Source organism: Ochotona curzoniae, unplaced genomic scaffold (assembly GCF_017591425.1).
Source record: "Ochotona curzoniae isolate NIBS_2020 unplaced genomic scaffold, NIBS_Ocur_1.0 contig_2210, whole genome shotgun sequence".
Taxonomy (NCBI): domain Eukaryota; kingdom Metazoa; phylum Chordata; class Mammalia; order Lagomorpha; family Ochotonidae; genus Ochotona; species Ochotona curzoniae.
The window spans coordinates 12,373,466-12,389,138 of record NW_024465369.1 but is presented as its reverse complement, the minus strand read 5'-3'; the positions used below and the strand labels follow the sequence as shown (position 1 = coordinate 12,389,138).

The following is a 15,673-nucleotide window of genomic DNA, read 5'->3' as shown; positions in this document are numbered from 1 at the left end:
TTTTGAAAATAACATTTCCACCCTTCAAGAAGTAATCTGTATCAAGTGATGAGAGCACAAATAGACATTTTAGAAAAAATAATCATCTGCTTGAATACTTGTACATTTAGTCATGTAATCCCATTGATTTTCATTATAACTCAAAAGTTGAGTTCACATAAGAATTTTGCCTCAGAGAAGCAAAAATTATCATCTTAAAGTATCATCTTGTTAAATGCATGCAAATATTACCCAACGGTTCAGGTGCATTATTCGTCCACATAGTGCTACAAGGACAGTTAATTAAATGAACAATTGATCCACAGTGAACACAATAACTTTCAAAAGGTAAACTTTATACTTCTGGCCTTGTGGTTCAGCAGTGGTGCCATTACCTAATTTGATTGGTTCTTGTGTTAGCACCAAGTCTGTCCCACATGCTCCACTTCCAATTAAACTTCCTGCTGGTGCCCTGGGATGGCAACAAGAGATGGCCCAAGTATTTGTGCAAGTACCAACCATGTAAGAGACTTAACTGATTTCTGGACTCTTCGTTTTAGCCTGGATCAATGTTGACCATTGATTGGTTGAGGCCACTTGGGGCATGAGAGTGCTCTCTCTCTCTCTTTCTCTCTTTCTCTCTCCCATCCTCTCTCCCTCCCTCTCACTTAGCTTTTCAAGTGAAAAGTAGTGATTTTTTTTTAAGATTTTATTTATTTTTATTGGAAAGGCAGATATATAGAGAGAGGAGGAGAGACAGAGAGGAAGATCTTCCATGGGTCATTCCCGAAGCAGCCACAACGGCAGGAGCTGAGCTGATCCGAAGCCAGGAGCCTCTTTCAAGACTCCCACACGGGTGCAGGGTCCCAAGTCTTTGGCCCATCCTGGATTGCTTTCCCAGGCCACAGACTGGAAACTGGATCGGAAGTGGAGCTGCCAGGATTAGAACTGGTTCCCAAATGGGATCCCAGCGAGTGCAAGGCAAGAACTTTAACCGCTCGATTATCACTCTGGACCATAAATCTTTTTTAAAAACTACACTTTAAGCCCAATGCAGTAGCCCAGAGGCTAAAGTCCCCGCCTTGCACATGCCAGGAACCCACATGGGGATCTAATCCCAGCGTTCCTGTTTCCCATCCAGCTCCCTGGGAAAGTATTCGCACCAGTGTAGGAAACCTAAAGAAATTTCTGGCTCCTGACTTCGGATAAGCTCAACTCTGGTCTTAGCGACTGCTTGGGGAGTGAATCAGCAGATGGAAGATTTTCCTCTGTCTCTCTTCATCTGTGTATATCTGACTTTCCAATAATAAAAACAAAACAAAACAAAAAGTTACACTTTAAACTTGTTTTCTTTTTAATTTTCTGCACTCCCTATGTTGTAACAGAGTAGCATTCGAAAATGTTAAAAATCAAAACAATAGACAATTCCCCATTAATATATCAAAATAGTAACCAGCCATACTGGATTTTGTTAAATAATTCAGCAAAACTCAACGCAAAATGAGCCACAAAAAGGTGTTTTTTTTTTTTCTTTTCTTGTTTTTGACAGACGTGATGTAATTGTAAGTAAGCTGATTTTGCTTAACCTTAACTATTACAACATCTTTTAAAAGCTAGTTCCCTTCCTGCTGCTTTACACTTTAATTACTTCTTTAATCGACTCATTAGTTGATTAACTTATCACTACTAGCAGTAAGCACCTATTCCAAGTAGCGGGGAGCTAATTGAAGCAGTGGTCTTTGAATACTTCCTGGCTCCAGCCCAGCAGCTGGTTACTTGGCTTTGTGGTGACTAGGGGACTTCAAAGCCCACACATTAAATATCTGAAAAGCAAAAATTATAGCACTGCCATTATTTATTAAACACTTTAAAAATAAAATGTTCTAAATCATTGCCTACATTGCTTGGCTGATCTTTTTCTAACTTAGAAACCATTCGAATCACACATCTTGAATTCAGACAAGCCATACTAGTTAAGTATAATTATCAATGACTTAGGACCATCACACATGAACTCATGTGCACAAATAGACATTTAAAGGGAAGGAAATAATGAATACACTGGTTCTTAGGAGAAAAAAAAGCCAATGGAACCCATTGTTTCAGTTAATTATGTTTTTGTAGAATACTGGCTTTTAGCAGAAATTCTGAAGCTCGTGTAAAATCGTTCGTGTTAAACTGTCACTTGCTCTTCCCCATCTTATGTTGAAGCCATCTCATCTCAATCACACATCTTAACAGAGATGCAATAGTGCCGCTGTATAATTAAGAAGGAATTTATTGAGTGATTACATTCTTACAACTCCTTCCAAAAAAAGAGTTCGGTTTCACTCAAAAGCATATAGTAAATAATTTAAGGCTAAAATGTCTAAGACCAAATGGACCAGGTATCTTTAAAGGCAAAGTCCTCCTGACTCTCAAACACAGGTTTTTGTTTTGTTTATTTGTTTGTTTGTTTGTTTTTGGTAACCACAGAGCCATTTCTCAGGTAGCCTCCACTGCTTTTCTTCCCTACAATGTAGTTTTGATTGAAATTTAATGAGGCAAAAACAAAGTGCTAATAAACAGCAATTGAAGTAATTAATGAACAATAATCTTTATGCCTCCTACTTCTATTTAATTTAAGGACTTCATGATGACATAATGAAGCCATGAAGGTAACCATGAGCTTTCAAATGGTATAACCAGAGGCAGTGATGTGTATTATTTCCAGCTCTGTAATAGAGAAGAGATTTGGAAAGCACAATGCAATCCTTGTTGCCAGTCATCTGGAGTCATGAGAACCATACCCATTGCCTCCACAATTAATATAAAAGCAAAGCATATAGAATAAAAATATATTAATTATGAGGCCTTCTACTATGCACTCCACATACATTTTCTTACTTTAGCCTAAAAGCAATGCTACTTTTCCATTTACATTATTTGTGTGTCGGGAGAGCTGAATATTTTTGTAGTGCACACCAGTTAGAGGCGTAACAGAGATTGGGTGAATTTTTGAAATAAATAGCCACAGAGGTTTTCCTACTCAAAGTTTATAAACAGGTAGAAGTATTCCTTTAGAATTTCTAAGTATATTTCAGAATGTTCTGTGAAAGCGACAGAAGACTGATAGAATATTTCTGGGTCATATGCAATTTCAGTAGATGCGAATAATATGGAAAATATAATTTACTCCCTGGTCTTTTTTATTTCCATGATTATAACATACACAACCTAGCATAAAACCTACAAAGTGTCATTTGGTAACTAGTTGTCAACTGATTTTTACATTTCTACATAAAAGAAACAGATTCAAACTCAAAAAAAACACATATGATTCAGTAAGCAAAATAGGCAGTGTATAGATTTATTTAATAAAAGAAACCCATTCCTATCTAAAACTGTTTCATTACTATTGAATGACTGCTAATTTACTATTTATTGAATTCCTGGTATGTGCCAACCACTACTGTGGTCATTAGAACAGAGTGGTGAATGGACTCAGTACTCTTACTCTTTATTTACCCTATAGAGTTGGGTTGGGGAGGGAGGATATTGAAAAGGGAAGAAAAGCATGCACTAAGCAGATAAATAATTTTTTAAAATTTTTATGTTTATTTATTTATTTACGATGATTATATTGTTAAACAGGGTGGAAAGGATTGAGCACTAGGGAAAAGTGGGTAAAATCATTGTTTCTTTATTTCTTCTCTTTGGGAGAAGGGCAGAGATAAAGGGGGAAGTCACACCCAGCATCCCAAATGCCCCAATACCCAGAGATGGGGAACCAGCATCCAATATCAAACCAGGGTCTCACTGTGGTGCATGTTCTGAGGGTTCTGACCGAGTGGTTTGGATAGTTCTGAAATGCTGCTGATTTTGTCTAACCCAGGGTGAGGCAACTCTCCCAACTGCTTCCTGGGATAGTTGTTCAATTTGCTCTGTTCCCCCCCCCCCCCCCCCCCCCCCCCCCCGCTGAGATGGCACTAAATGGTCTGCCTTAGTCTTCATGTGCATCAGGATCTGTGTCCACTGCTCCACCTTTTCCACTCCCGGGCAGGTTGAAGGACCAGGGTCAGGTGACCTGAGCCCCACTGAATCCCCCACCCCGGGGTTCATGAACCAGGCACCCACTTCGCATGTGAGCCCCAGGACCTAGGCCAGTCAACCCAAGCCCCGCCAGATCCTATACTCCCAAGGCTCATGAAACCATCACCACCCGTCACGTAGGCAGGCCACAGGACCCAGGCAGGATGACCTGAGCCCCGCTAGATCATCCACCCCCGGGGCTCACATACCTTGCACCTACTGTGCAGGTGACCCCAATAACCCGAGCCAGGTGACCGGAATCCTGTCTGATCCCCCATTTTTTTAAGTAAAAGCGACAGTTGCCCATGGTATTCTTCTCCAAGGAGGTGGTGTATGTAGTGAGAGGTGTATGTAGTGAGAGGTGAATGTTAATGGAAGTGGCCCTGTGAAATGATGTATTCATTGAAACATTAAGCTACGTGAAGAGTTCTGGTAGAGGGAAGGACAAATGAGAAGGACCTACTGACTAGAGGTGACTGTTTTTGAGAAAGTTTAGGAACGCCAGTGTGACAGCAAAGTGAAGAACAAAATCAGGGTGAGCTCAGTGAAAAGGATGAGTAATGAGATGGCGAATTGTTTTCTGACATGTTGGCTTAATGTCCTCAGGTCACGTAATTATAATTCTAACATATAATTTCAGCAAATCCGTAGTAATATTGTTCATACTTCCAAATGCCATTTTAAAACAAACCTGTTGATGTTAGCATGAAGAATTTTACATTCATCTGTTATCAGAAAGTCCAAGAGATTATATGAAAAGTTAAAAATTGCATTGAATTGCAAGCATTTTGTTTGGAGGTAAGATGTGGTTTGAGACACAGGAAATCAGTGATAGCATGGATTCAAGTTCAAGCATCTTTTCCAAATCCACCGTCCTGCTTAGCTGCACCCCGAGAGAGCGTATATTAAAACTCAACTGCTTATGTCCTTTACCCTCCATGTGAGAGTTCCGGATTGAGTTCCAGACTTCCGACTTTTTCCCGTCTAGATACAGCCGCTCTAGGCATTCCACAAGTGAACACTTTCACTGTCTTTCAAGAAAATATGTGTTTGAAAGCCCGTGGAAATAACTATAAACATGTGCGTACATATGTTCTTAAAGAATATTCAGAGTAAGAAATGTAAAGGAAATATTGCTTTTCTAATAATTGTATAGAAATCAATTATTAGACATAGTTTGTTTTTATGTTATGAGATTTTCAAGATTAAAGGCAAGCATTGATGTAAGGGCATTTCTGTAGCAAATGTCTTTAATGCAGCTTCCTAAAATGTTAAATTTGACAGGCAACTGTCATCTTTAAAAGCAATTTTAAAGGAAATTAGGCTTCATTTAGTAAACATTTTCATTAGTTCAGTAGATTTCCCTAAGGATGCAAAGTTACCAAACTATACCTCTCAACCCGTTCCCTTATATTTCTTACGACAAACTTAACATGAGGTTAACATTTAACTTGAGAAAATGTACAAATTAGTTAACACAAGGGCATTCTAAGTCAGATATTGTGACTGGTCCCTTAATGTTTTCATGTTGATTTGACATATTAAATAGCATTTTTGTTTTTAGCATAGAACTATAAGTAAAACCATTTTTTCTAAATAAAAACTGTTATCTTTTTAAATCAAATGGCAAATTACAAAATAAAAGTGTTCTTTTTTCTACATTTCATTATTATTATCACTTTATGATACAGTTCCATATTCTCTTAACCCCTCCTCAATTCCCTCCCCACCACCAGTTCATCTATATCATTACTAACATATAGTTCTTCATGCACAGTCATATTTTCATCATTGCAGGCATGGACAATGGCAGAGAGTCCAGAATCCTACTATCAAAATATAGCAAACAGTTTCATTGTAAGTCTATCTTTGTCTGGAAGCAGAAATACATACTACACTGCATCCTCACATCTGGATGTTAGTCTCCAGAAGTGTTCTGAAATATGAAAAGCATTAGCTGCATATTCTCATAGATTCGCACATATATGTTATGTATATTGTATTGTGTTTCATACTTTATGTGTATATAACACATTACATGCATCTAAATTAACATGTAATGTTAACTTATGAGAGCACACAACATCTATATATATTAATGAAAAGTTAGGTGAATGTATATAATGCTGTAATTACCTATGCATAGATACTATATAAGTATGTGTTGCTGAATCACCAATTAGCTAAAGAAACAGCTTAGGCACGTGTTTTCTTCATTTATCAGCATAGCAAAGAAAAAGATGAAGATGATTGTTACTTTTTAATTTATTATTATTATCACTACTTTCCATTTTAGAACTTTGTGGGCATAGGGTTTCCCTTCTTTCCCTCCCTTTCCTGCATTCTTCCCCTCTCACACATTTTCTCCATATTTTGCGATAATATCAAGGATATAGTCCTTGAACTGCAGTCATAACGTTCTTCTCTTTAGTGTGTCATGACATTGTGGGTACCGGCAATGATAGAGAATCTAGCATCTTGTTTTTAAGTGACATAAATGGATCATATATTATTAAAGTGTCAAATTCCTTTTTGTTAACATGCAACATCAAAAATAGGGATTCAAAATTGGCAAATATTAGTTATTGAATCTGTGGAGTCATAATCAAGACACATCTTCCTAGCAGTTAGTGTTAGCTTCCCTACTTAATTATTAGTTTCAAAGTGAGGCACTACAATGGCTTTATTAGCATTGCCACTCAAATTGTGAAACAAGGAAGGCAGACTCTGAACCCTTTCATGCAGTTAGTAGTTAAAATCTTAACATGAAAACAGTGGCAATTTTAGAAGCTGCCTTATCTTCTATTAAGTGGTTTTGTTCCAAGTATTCTTCTCCAAATTATCTGGAAGTAATATTATTAATTGTAGTCTATAAGTCTATGTGAAAGTGATTGAAATTGTTTCAGATGTTAGAAGTTATATTTCTTTTGCTCCACCTTTCTGAGTCCAAAATAGGTGATACTTCTTCATTTTCCTGCTTAGTTTAGTCTTCCTCAATACCCCTCACCTCTAGATTAGCTAAAGCACTGGTTAGACCTTTGTGAACATGGCAGATGTAAATTGCTTCATGATGAAATTCACAACGTAAGGACGCCATTAGATAAAAAGCGATTTAAGAAAAATTAAAGCTTTTATTTATTTTTAAAGCTGCTTTATTTTTATTTGAAAAGCAGAGTTACAGAGAGAAGGAGAGGCAAAGAGATGCTTCCTTCTACTGGTTACTGCCCTAATGGTCTCAACGGCCATTCTCTCGAATGTCTGCATTTTTTTAACTTTTTCATTTAAGCTGCTGCAGATAATGACAACATACAGTATTTTTCTTCTTGTACCAAACTTATTTCAGCCCAATATTATATCCTTTGGTTGATTTCACTTTGCCGTGGTTTAATTTCTTTCCGTTTTTATTGCTGAATGATATTTCACCATGTATATATATCAGACTTTCTTCACCCTTTCATCTAATAATGGACAACTTGGTTGATTGTAAAGTTACCTCTTTTTTTAACTGTGCTGTTATAAACAGGATAGTGCAGATATACCTTGTGTTTGTGCTTTTGGGGTGCATACTTGACAGTGTACTTGCTGGATCATTCTGCGCCGATGCTGTTAGCTTTTAAAGAAATCTTCACAGGGCCCGGCGCGGTGGCACAGTGGTTAAGGTCCTGGCCTTGAACACACCCCAGCATCCCATATGGGCGCTGGTTCTAATCCCGGCAGCCCCGCTTCCCTTCCAGCTCCCTGCCTGTGGCCTGGGAAAGCAGTCGAGGACGGCCCAAAGCTTTGGAACCCTGCACCCGCGTGGGAGACCAGGAAGAGGCTCCTGGCTTCGGATTGGCTCAGCTCCAGCCTTGCGGCCGCCTGGGGAGTGAACCATCGGACAGAAGATATTCCTCTTTGTCTCTCCTCTCTGTATATCCACCTTTCCAATAAAAATAAAATAAACCTTTAAAAAAAAAAGAAAAGAAAAGAAACCTTCACAGTGTTTTCCACAGTGGCTGCCCAAATTTGCGCTTCCCAAAACAGGATGTAATTGTCCCTGTTTGTCCACATCTTTGCCAGGCTTTAGTACTTTCTGTCTTCTGAGTGTTAGTCTGAGAGGGGTGACAGATACTTCATTGTGGTCACTAGTCTCATAGCTATTGATGTTGACTGTCATTTTCACTTGTTAGCCATTTGGATTTCAATTTTTTGAGAACTACCTAGCCGGTATCTTCCCCATTCGTAATGTGTTTTCGTTATTGCTGAGTTTTTAAATGCATTGATATATTCTGGATATTAATCCATTGTTAAGCAGCTTCCAATGACTCTTCTCATCCCCGTGGGTGCCTCTTCACACTATTGATTGTCTATGGAAAAGCTGTGAAACTTGCTGTGAAGAAGCTTTTGTGTTCAATATAGCATCTCCCTCTCCTTTTTTGTGGTTCAGTTTTGCTTCTGTCGCCTGGGCTTTGAGGGTTTTGTCCAGGGTTTGCTTGATTCTCTGACTTCCGACCTCTTTCTACTTTTCCCTGTAAGTCTTATCTTAGATTTTGAAATTAAAAAAAAAATGTTTTTTCAACATAATTTTAAAAATTTTATTATTTTGTGTGTGTGTGTGTGTGTGTGTGTGTGTGTGTGTGTGTGTGTGCAGAGAGAAAAAAAAAAAAGAGAAAAAAATTTCCATCTGGTGTTTCACTCCCCAACTTTCCAGAATGGCTGGAGCTGAGGCAATCTGAAGCCAGGAACTAGGAGTTTCTTCCTGGTCTCCAACATGGATGAAGGGTTCCAAGGCTTTGGGCCATCCTCTGCTGCTTTCGAAGGCCATAAATCAAAGTGGAAAGAGAAGCAGCAGGGACATGAAGTAGCTCCCAAATACAGAGGCAAGTTCCTGCAGGTAGAGGATTAGCCAAGCCAGTTTAGCATTAAGCTGGTGCCTATATGTAAATATTGTATTATAACTATAGTTTTCCATTTTTTTCTCATTTGCTGTATTGTTTTATAATTTATTTGATGGTAATTTTTTTCAGCATAAATGTCTTCAGTTTTAAGGAAGGCCTATTTATTTATTATTACTATTTTTTCTTACTTGTTTTGATATATATCTACCATGGCTTTGCTTATAATAGCACTATGAAAATTTAAGACAGAGCTTTAAGATATCAGAGCTTTCAAGGTGGAGATTTAACCACTGAACCATTGTTCCAGGAATTTAAGTGAATGTTTATATGTCAGGCTTCAAACACATAAACACATTATTTTAGATATGGGCAACAAAACCATTGTGTTGTCTGTTATTAAATATTTTTGCAGTTACATAGGAAATAATTAAAATCTTATTAAAAATGAACATTTTTTGGCAACATAATGCATGAAACTTTCCCACACTTTGAAGACTTTCTTACAGGGTCATTGCCTGCTTCTTGATTCAGTGATATATTGGACTTTATTTCACCATCTCCTAGGTGTGTGTATCCTCTGTTGTGAATGTTTAGAAGCTGTAGTCATGAACTTGGGCATATTCACCATGGAATGAGGTGGTTGGATCAGGGCTTTATTTAGCTACATCTTTGGACATTCTTTAAAGCTGTCTATCTCTACTGATGTCTACCCTAGTTCAAGAGCATACCCCAAAGGTTTATGTACTGAAGCCTTGCTTTCAATATGGTGGGACGGGATTTCGTGGAACCACTGAGAGGTGAGGTAGAGTGGAACATTTTTACGCCACTCTGATGCTTTTGGGAAGAGATGCTGGTCTACTGGAATGAGTTTTCATGAATGTGAGTGAAATGATAGCAAGCATTGATAAATCGCTTGCCATTCTAAAGTAAGCCTTCCTCAGGCATTTCTTTATTATAAAACAAAACAGACAAAACATGGAGCTAACAATGTGTCACAGTGGATAGCCATCCCATGTGATGGTGCTGCTTCCCTTCTGATCCAGCTCCCTGCTAAGGCTCCTGGAAAAACAAAACATCCCCAAGTGCTTAAAAACCTGCACATGGGATACTAGGAGGAAACTCCTAGGTGCTGGAATCAGAGAGCCCAACGTCTGACCTTGTGGCCACTGGGGAGTTGACCAGCAGAAGAAAAATCTATTGCTCTCTTTCTCTTGGTGTCTCTTTTCTGTAACTCTAACTTTCAAATGAATAAACATATCTTTTAAAAAGCTAATATAATATTACCTTTAGCTGTGAGTTTTCACAAATAGGTACTTGGATGCTCTACAGTTCCTTAGATCCTGAAGCGCTAACTACTCCATCTTCTTTCCTGGCCTTTCTGCATGGATAGTTTTTGCTTTTTAATTTTTTTCAATTTATTCATATTTCAATTGCTCTCTTTTACATCTTTCTCTCTGGTTCTCGCTGTCAAATTCCTACATGATCTGTTATCTTAATTATTGTTCCCTTGTTATTCCCATGTCATATGAACTGCCACCAAAGTTCTATGACTTAAGACAGCACCTTTAGTATTGAAATTGATTGTAATATGAGTACAGGGCATTCTTTAGGTTTCTCTCTCTGTCCTATCCCTGCCCTCTTTCTTTGTCTCTCATCATAGTCTGATTCTCTCCCTGAGAAAGACTCTGGGCTACAGCTCTCATGCTTTGAGTAGCAAGATAGGTCTGATTTTCTCAGGCCAGCCACACTCCTCAGCTAGCAAGCTCTAAGCAGAAGCAGTAACCTGTTATCATCTTAGCTTGTTTTTTGGGGAGAAAAATATCTGTGATATATGATGAAAGAAATGACTCCAGATATATTGGGATGCTATCCCTAGCACTGTCTTTCTATAATACAACAAAGCATGGTAGAGAAAAGGTACTCCCAGGCTTTCAAAAAAAAATGTTTTTTGAGAAAAGAATTGAAGTGTTGATTTGTGTTTGAATGAGATACAAGATAGCATCAATCTTCCTCTTAAGGAAATATCATAGTTCCAGACAGATAGTTGGAATAATTGAAGGTCCTTTATTACTAACTGAATCAATAGAAACAGAGCTTCTATTTCTTTTTAGAGAAGTGTGGGAGGGAATGGTCTCAAAATCACAGACTCTGAAGCTTAAAGCAGTAAGAGTTTATCTGGAAGTACGGCATCTCCGTATCATATCTGTCATTAGAACCATTTTCAGAGATTCTAATGGCTACCATATTTTAATATAATTTCCCCCTATTTTGGTGAGAAGTCAGTGTAATTTTGTGCTTTTCGAAAAGTACCTCACCATATTGAAGAGAGTGAAGGGATAATTGTGAGTTTCTAAAAGTGAAACAAAACAGAAGCAAATAAACAAAAAAAAAAAAAAAACCACAAACTATGCTAAGATAAAATTATACAAAATGAACAATAATACAATATTGAGTTGACAGCATTTTCTTTCTCATGGAAGATAATAATAATTAGACATATTATTCCAGTTGAATATGTACTACATTAAGGGAAGAAAAGTATACAAATGTTTCAAAATTGTTCAAACTCAACTAGATATGTGCACTAAAATGTAGATAAGACCCCCAAAGATTACTGAGTATATTCTAAACTCTAAGCAGTAGTCAGAATATACTTTGAATATTGATACATCCTTGTGGAAGTCGTCACTTCTTATCAATAAGCCTATATCCACTCATTTAAGAATTATAGTAGGTTCATTTTGCTAAATGTAGATTTATTAGTTTACATTGATAATGCTTCTAGAAATTTAAATAATATCATTTTTAGAACAAATGATGAGGAGATGCTTGATATAATTCATAGGCATTGTTTTTGAAGAAATAATATTTGAACTTTCCACATTCATATTCCTGGAGATATTGCCCCATTACCTCCCAAAGTGACGCATTTTAATTCTCTAGGACCTAATAACTTTTGAGAGAATAACTTTTTCAAAATGAAGACAAATAAAGTAAGCGAAAATATAAAACTGGGAAGCGTATTTTTTTAAAGATTTATTTTATTATTATTATTATTTTTTTTTAATTGGAAAGGCGGATATACAGAGAGGAGAGACAGAGAGGAAGATCTTCCGTCCGATGATTCACTCCCCAAGTGAGCGCAACGGCTCATGCTATGCCAATCCGAAGCCAGGAGCCTCTTCCCGGTCTCCCACGCGGGTGCAGGGTCCCAAAGCCCTGGGCTGTCCGCAGCTGCTTTCCCAGGCCACAGGCAGGGAGCTGGAAGGAAAGCAGGGCTGCCGGGATAGAACCGGCGCCCATATGGGATCCCTGGCGTGCAAGGCGAGGACCTTAACCACTGCGCCACCGCGCCGGGCCCAAAATGTATTTTTTTAAGAAATAACTGCTAATGAAAACTTTCTGAAATAAATTAAGTTTCCTTACTTTTCTCATAAGACAGTCCAATAGTTATGCTTTTCAACATTTGAAGGAAACATTGTTTCAAAGGTCCAATGTAATAAAACATGATGGTTGTTAAAAGTGTGTTTTTCCTAAATTCAGCAAGTGCTTGTTTTCAGTTATGCAGTTTCACATGATGCTACCTGCTCTAATGCAGATTTGACAGCATTGGAAGAAAATGCAAACAGATGTTTTCTGTTCCCCACAGAGAAAAGGAGTGTGGTGTGTATGTGTGTGGGAGGGCTCTATAGACATCTATTGAGTATTCCAGATGGTTCCCAACGCTACTTGCACCTTTATGTTTGGTAATGGTGAATATAATGATGTCACCGGTATCCCTTTTATAGAGTCTGACATACTTGGAATGGGAAATCACTGCAAGAAATCATCTTTTTCACCATGTAAATATTGAGTGACATATGTTAGTAGTATATAAAAGTACATAACATATTGGAATCTATTTTAAATTTATGTTATATTTATGTATAATATTGAATTTCCCCTACATGGAATTAGAAAAAAATCTGGCAATTAATATGTTATTTATGCATACACAGAAAGATACCATATTTCCACAGGTTCATTTACATAGGGACACTTTCCAAAATGTGGCCTTTCTTTTGAAGCATGCAGTAATTTGGACAATTTTATAATGTACTCAAAATATGGAGTTTACTAGAATATTACATTTAATGCAAAAAATTCCTTTTCTCAAAAGCTGATGATACATTGTCTGTATCCATCATATGCAGATCCCCAACACCATGCAAATAAAAACATTTGAAAATTTAAAAAGTAAAGATTAGTTTATTTTTCTTATGAACACTCTCAGAATATAATGAAAATTGAGTTTATAATCCAGTTAGTGATATAAAAACAATCCTAAAACATGTTTTTAAACGCATTAAAATGTTTGATTTGTCAGACAAGCCATGACTATTTTGTATTACTTATAAAATTAAGCCTGATGGTTTTAGTGATCCAAAAGTTTTTAACTGTATATGAGCAAAAAGTTTATGGTATATAAGACATGAAGACACAGTGAGTCTTTCAAACATCCATCACTCAAAAAATAATTTACTGAATAATAATAATTAAAAAAAAACAAGATGAAACATTTCCCTCCTAGCTTACAAGTCAGACAAGTCCACCTGCCAAGAGGGCTAATTATGTTTATGAGTGTTTCAGGTACCCATAGCTTTCTAAAGCCAGAAGTCCTCAGAAACTCACATTTCTACAGACTTGAGATGTGCATGTAGTTTTTTTTTTCTTTAAACATTTTTATTTATTTTTATTGCAATGTCAGATATACACAGAGCAGGAGAGACAGACAGAAAGATCTCCTGTCTGATGATTCACTCCGCAAGAGAGGAGACTTCATCAGCCGGTTCTACCCATATCAGAAGCCAGGAGCCAGGAACCTCCTTTAGAATCAGCATCCATAAGGGATCTTGGGGCATTCAAGGCGAGGACTTTAGCCACTAGGCCATGACAGCACAGAGCCGTGCATGTATCCTTTTAGGGGCTTTCTTTCTCTCAATATCAGTGCCCAGATGACTGTATTTTCAACACCCTTCGAACATTGCATCAATCAATACCTTTACTGACAGTGTTCAGCATAAGCTGCCAAAAAATAGCAGTATTGAAAGGAGCAGCAGGGCCGGTGCATTGGCCTGGCTGCTAGAGCCCTCAGCTTGAACACGACTGGGATCCCATATGGGCGCCGGTTCTAATCCCAGCAGCCCTGCTTCCCATCCAGCTCCCTGCGTGTGGCCTGGGAAAGCAGTTGAGGACGGCCCAAAGCCTTGGGACCCAGCACCTGTGTCAGAGACCAGGAAGAGGTTCCTGGCTCCTGGCTTTGGATTGGTTCAGGTCCAGCTGTTGCGGCCACTTGGGGAGTGAACCATTGAATGGAAGATCTTCCTCTATGCCTCTCTTCCTCTCTGTATGTTTGCCTTTCCAATAAAAATAAATAAATCCTAGAAAAAAAAAAAGAAATCACTTGATAAAAGTTTATATTTGACACTTGATAAAATATAGTGGATAAAAACTCCCATATTCATTGATATTTGATAAAACTCCATTATTGATTTTCAGTGACATAAAATGTAATGAGACAATAAAGGTTTAATTTTTTTTTCTGTGTAACCATTCTGGAAGTGAAAATAGTTAAGTATATTTGTTTTCTTTAATTAGTTACGTATTGTATTACTCTATGATACAGGCTCTGGGATGTCTCTTCTCCACCCCTATATCCTTTCCTCTCTCCCCGTATCTTTAAAATAGTATGGTCCTTCATAAACACTCACAAGTCCATCATTCTGCTGTTTAAGTGTATCATGACATTGTAGGTATGGACATTGGTAGAAAATCCAGCTTCCACGGCACATGATAACCAAGCGCTCTTCCATCGAACATAAGAAAGAGGTCTTTAATTGTGCACATAAAAACCAAAAAATCAACTGTCATATAAAGGAATGCCAATTAAACTCACAGGAGACCTCTCACAGGAAACTCTCCAGTCCAGAAGAGAATGGAATGACATATTCCAGGTTCTAAAAGCAAAAGATTGTCAGCCCAGGATAACATACCCAGCAAAGCTTTCCTTTGTTTTTCAAAATGAAATAAAATTCTTCCAAAGAAAAGTTGAAAGAATATGCCTCTTCCAAACCTGCCCTACAAATGATACCTAAACATATTTTCTTGATGAAGAAAAGGAATGGCAACCACAAAAACCAAAGGCAAATGTGAAGGACATCCCAGTAAAATAACAACAGAAGACTAAATCAATGAACAAATGTTGCCAAAACGACAGAACCCTGAATGTAAACGGCTTGCACTCATCAAACATTATAGATAAATAGACTGGATTGAAAAACAAAACCCATCTGTTTGTTGCTACACAAGATATATTTCACCAACAAAGATCTGCGAAAACTGTATCTCGCAGATTTTCTTCAGGAAGATTCTTGATTTTCTTTTTCATTTCTTCAGCAACACATTAATCATTCAATAACATGTTATTTAATTTCATGGTGTTGTTCATTTTTTTTTTCTTCCTGTTATTCATTTTGCATGGTGGATTTTCATTTAAGGGGATGTATAATAACTGTGTAATGGAGACTATCATATCCAGATGTGAGGAGTCATTGCAGTAATCACCTCTACAGTCAGACCAAGAAGGGCTCCCAATGAAATTGTTTACTATATCTTGACAACAGGATGCTGGACTGTCTGCCATTTTCCATGCCCGCATGATGGACATATGACTGTGTATGAAGAACTATACATTTGTAATGGTATAG

General features: G+C 37.6%; 1 long non-coding RNA gene across 1 annotated transcript; it reads left to right on the top strand.

The window, feature by feature from the left end:
• The first annotated feature begins 488 nt into the window (after positions 1-488).
• On the top strand, positions 489-15,254 carry LOC121150950. Its single transcript, XR_005883055.1, has 3 exons — positions 489-501; positions 11,262-11,269; positions 15,184-15,254. It is a non-coding gene; the product is annotated as an uncharacterized LOC121150950 (long non-coding RNA).
• Positions 15,255-15,673: the final 419 nt, after the last annotated feature.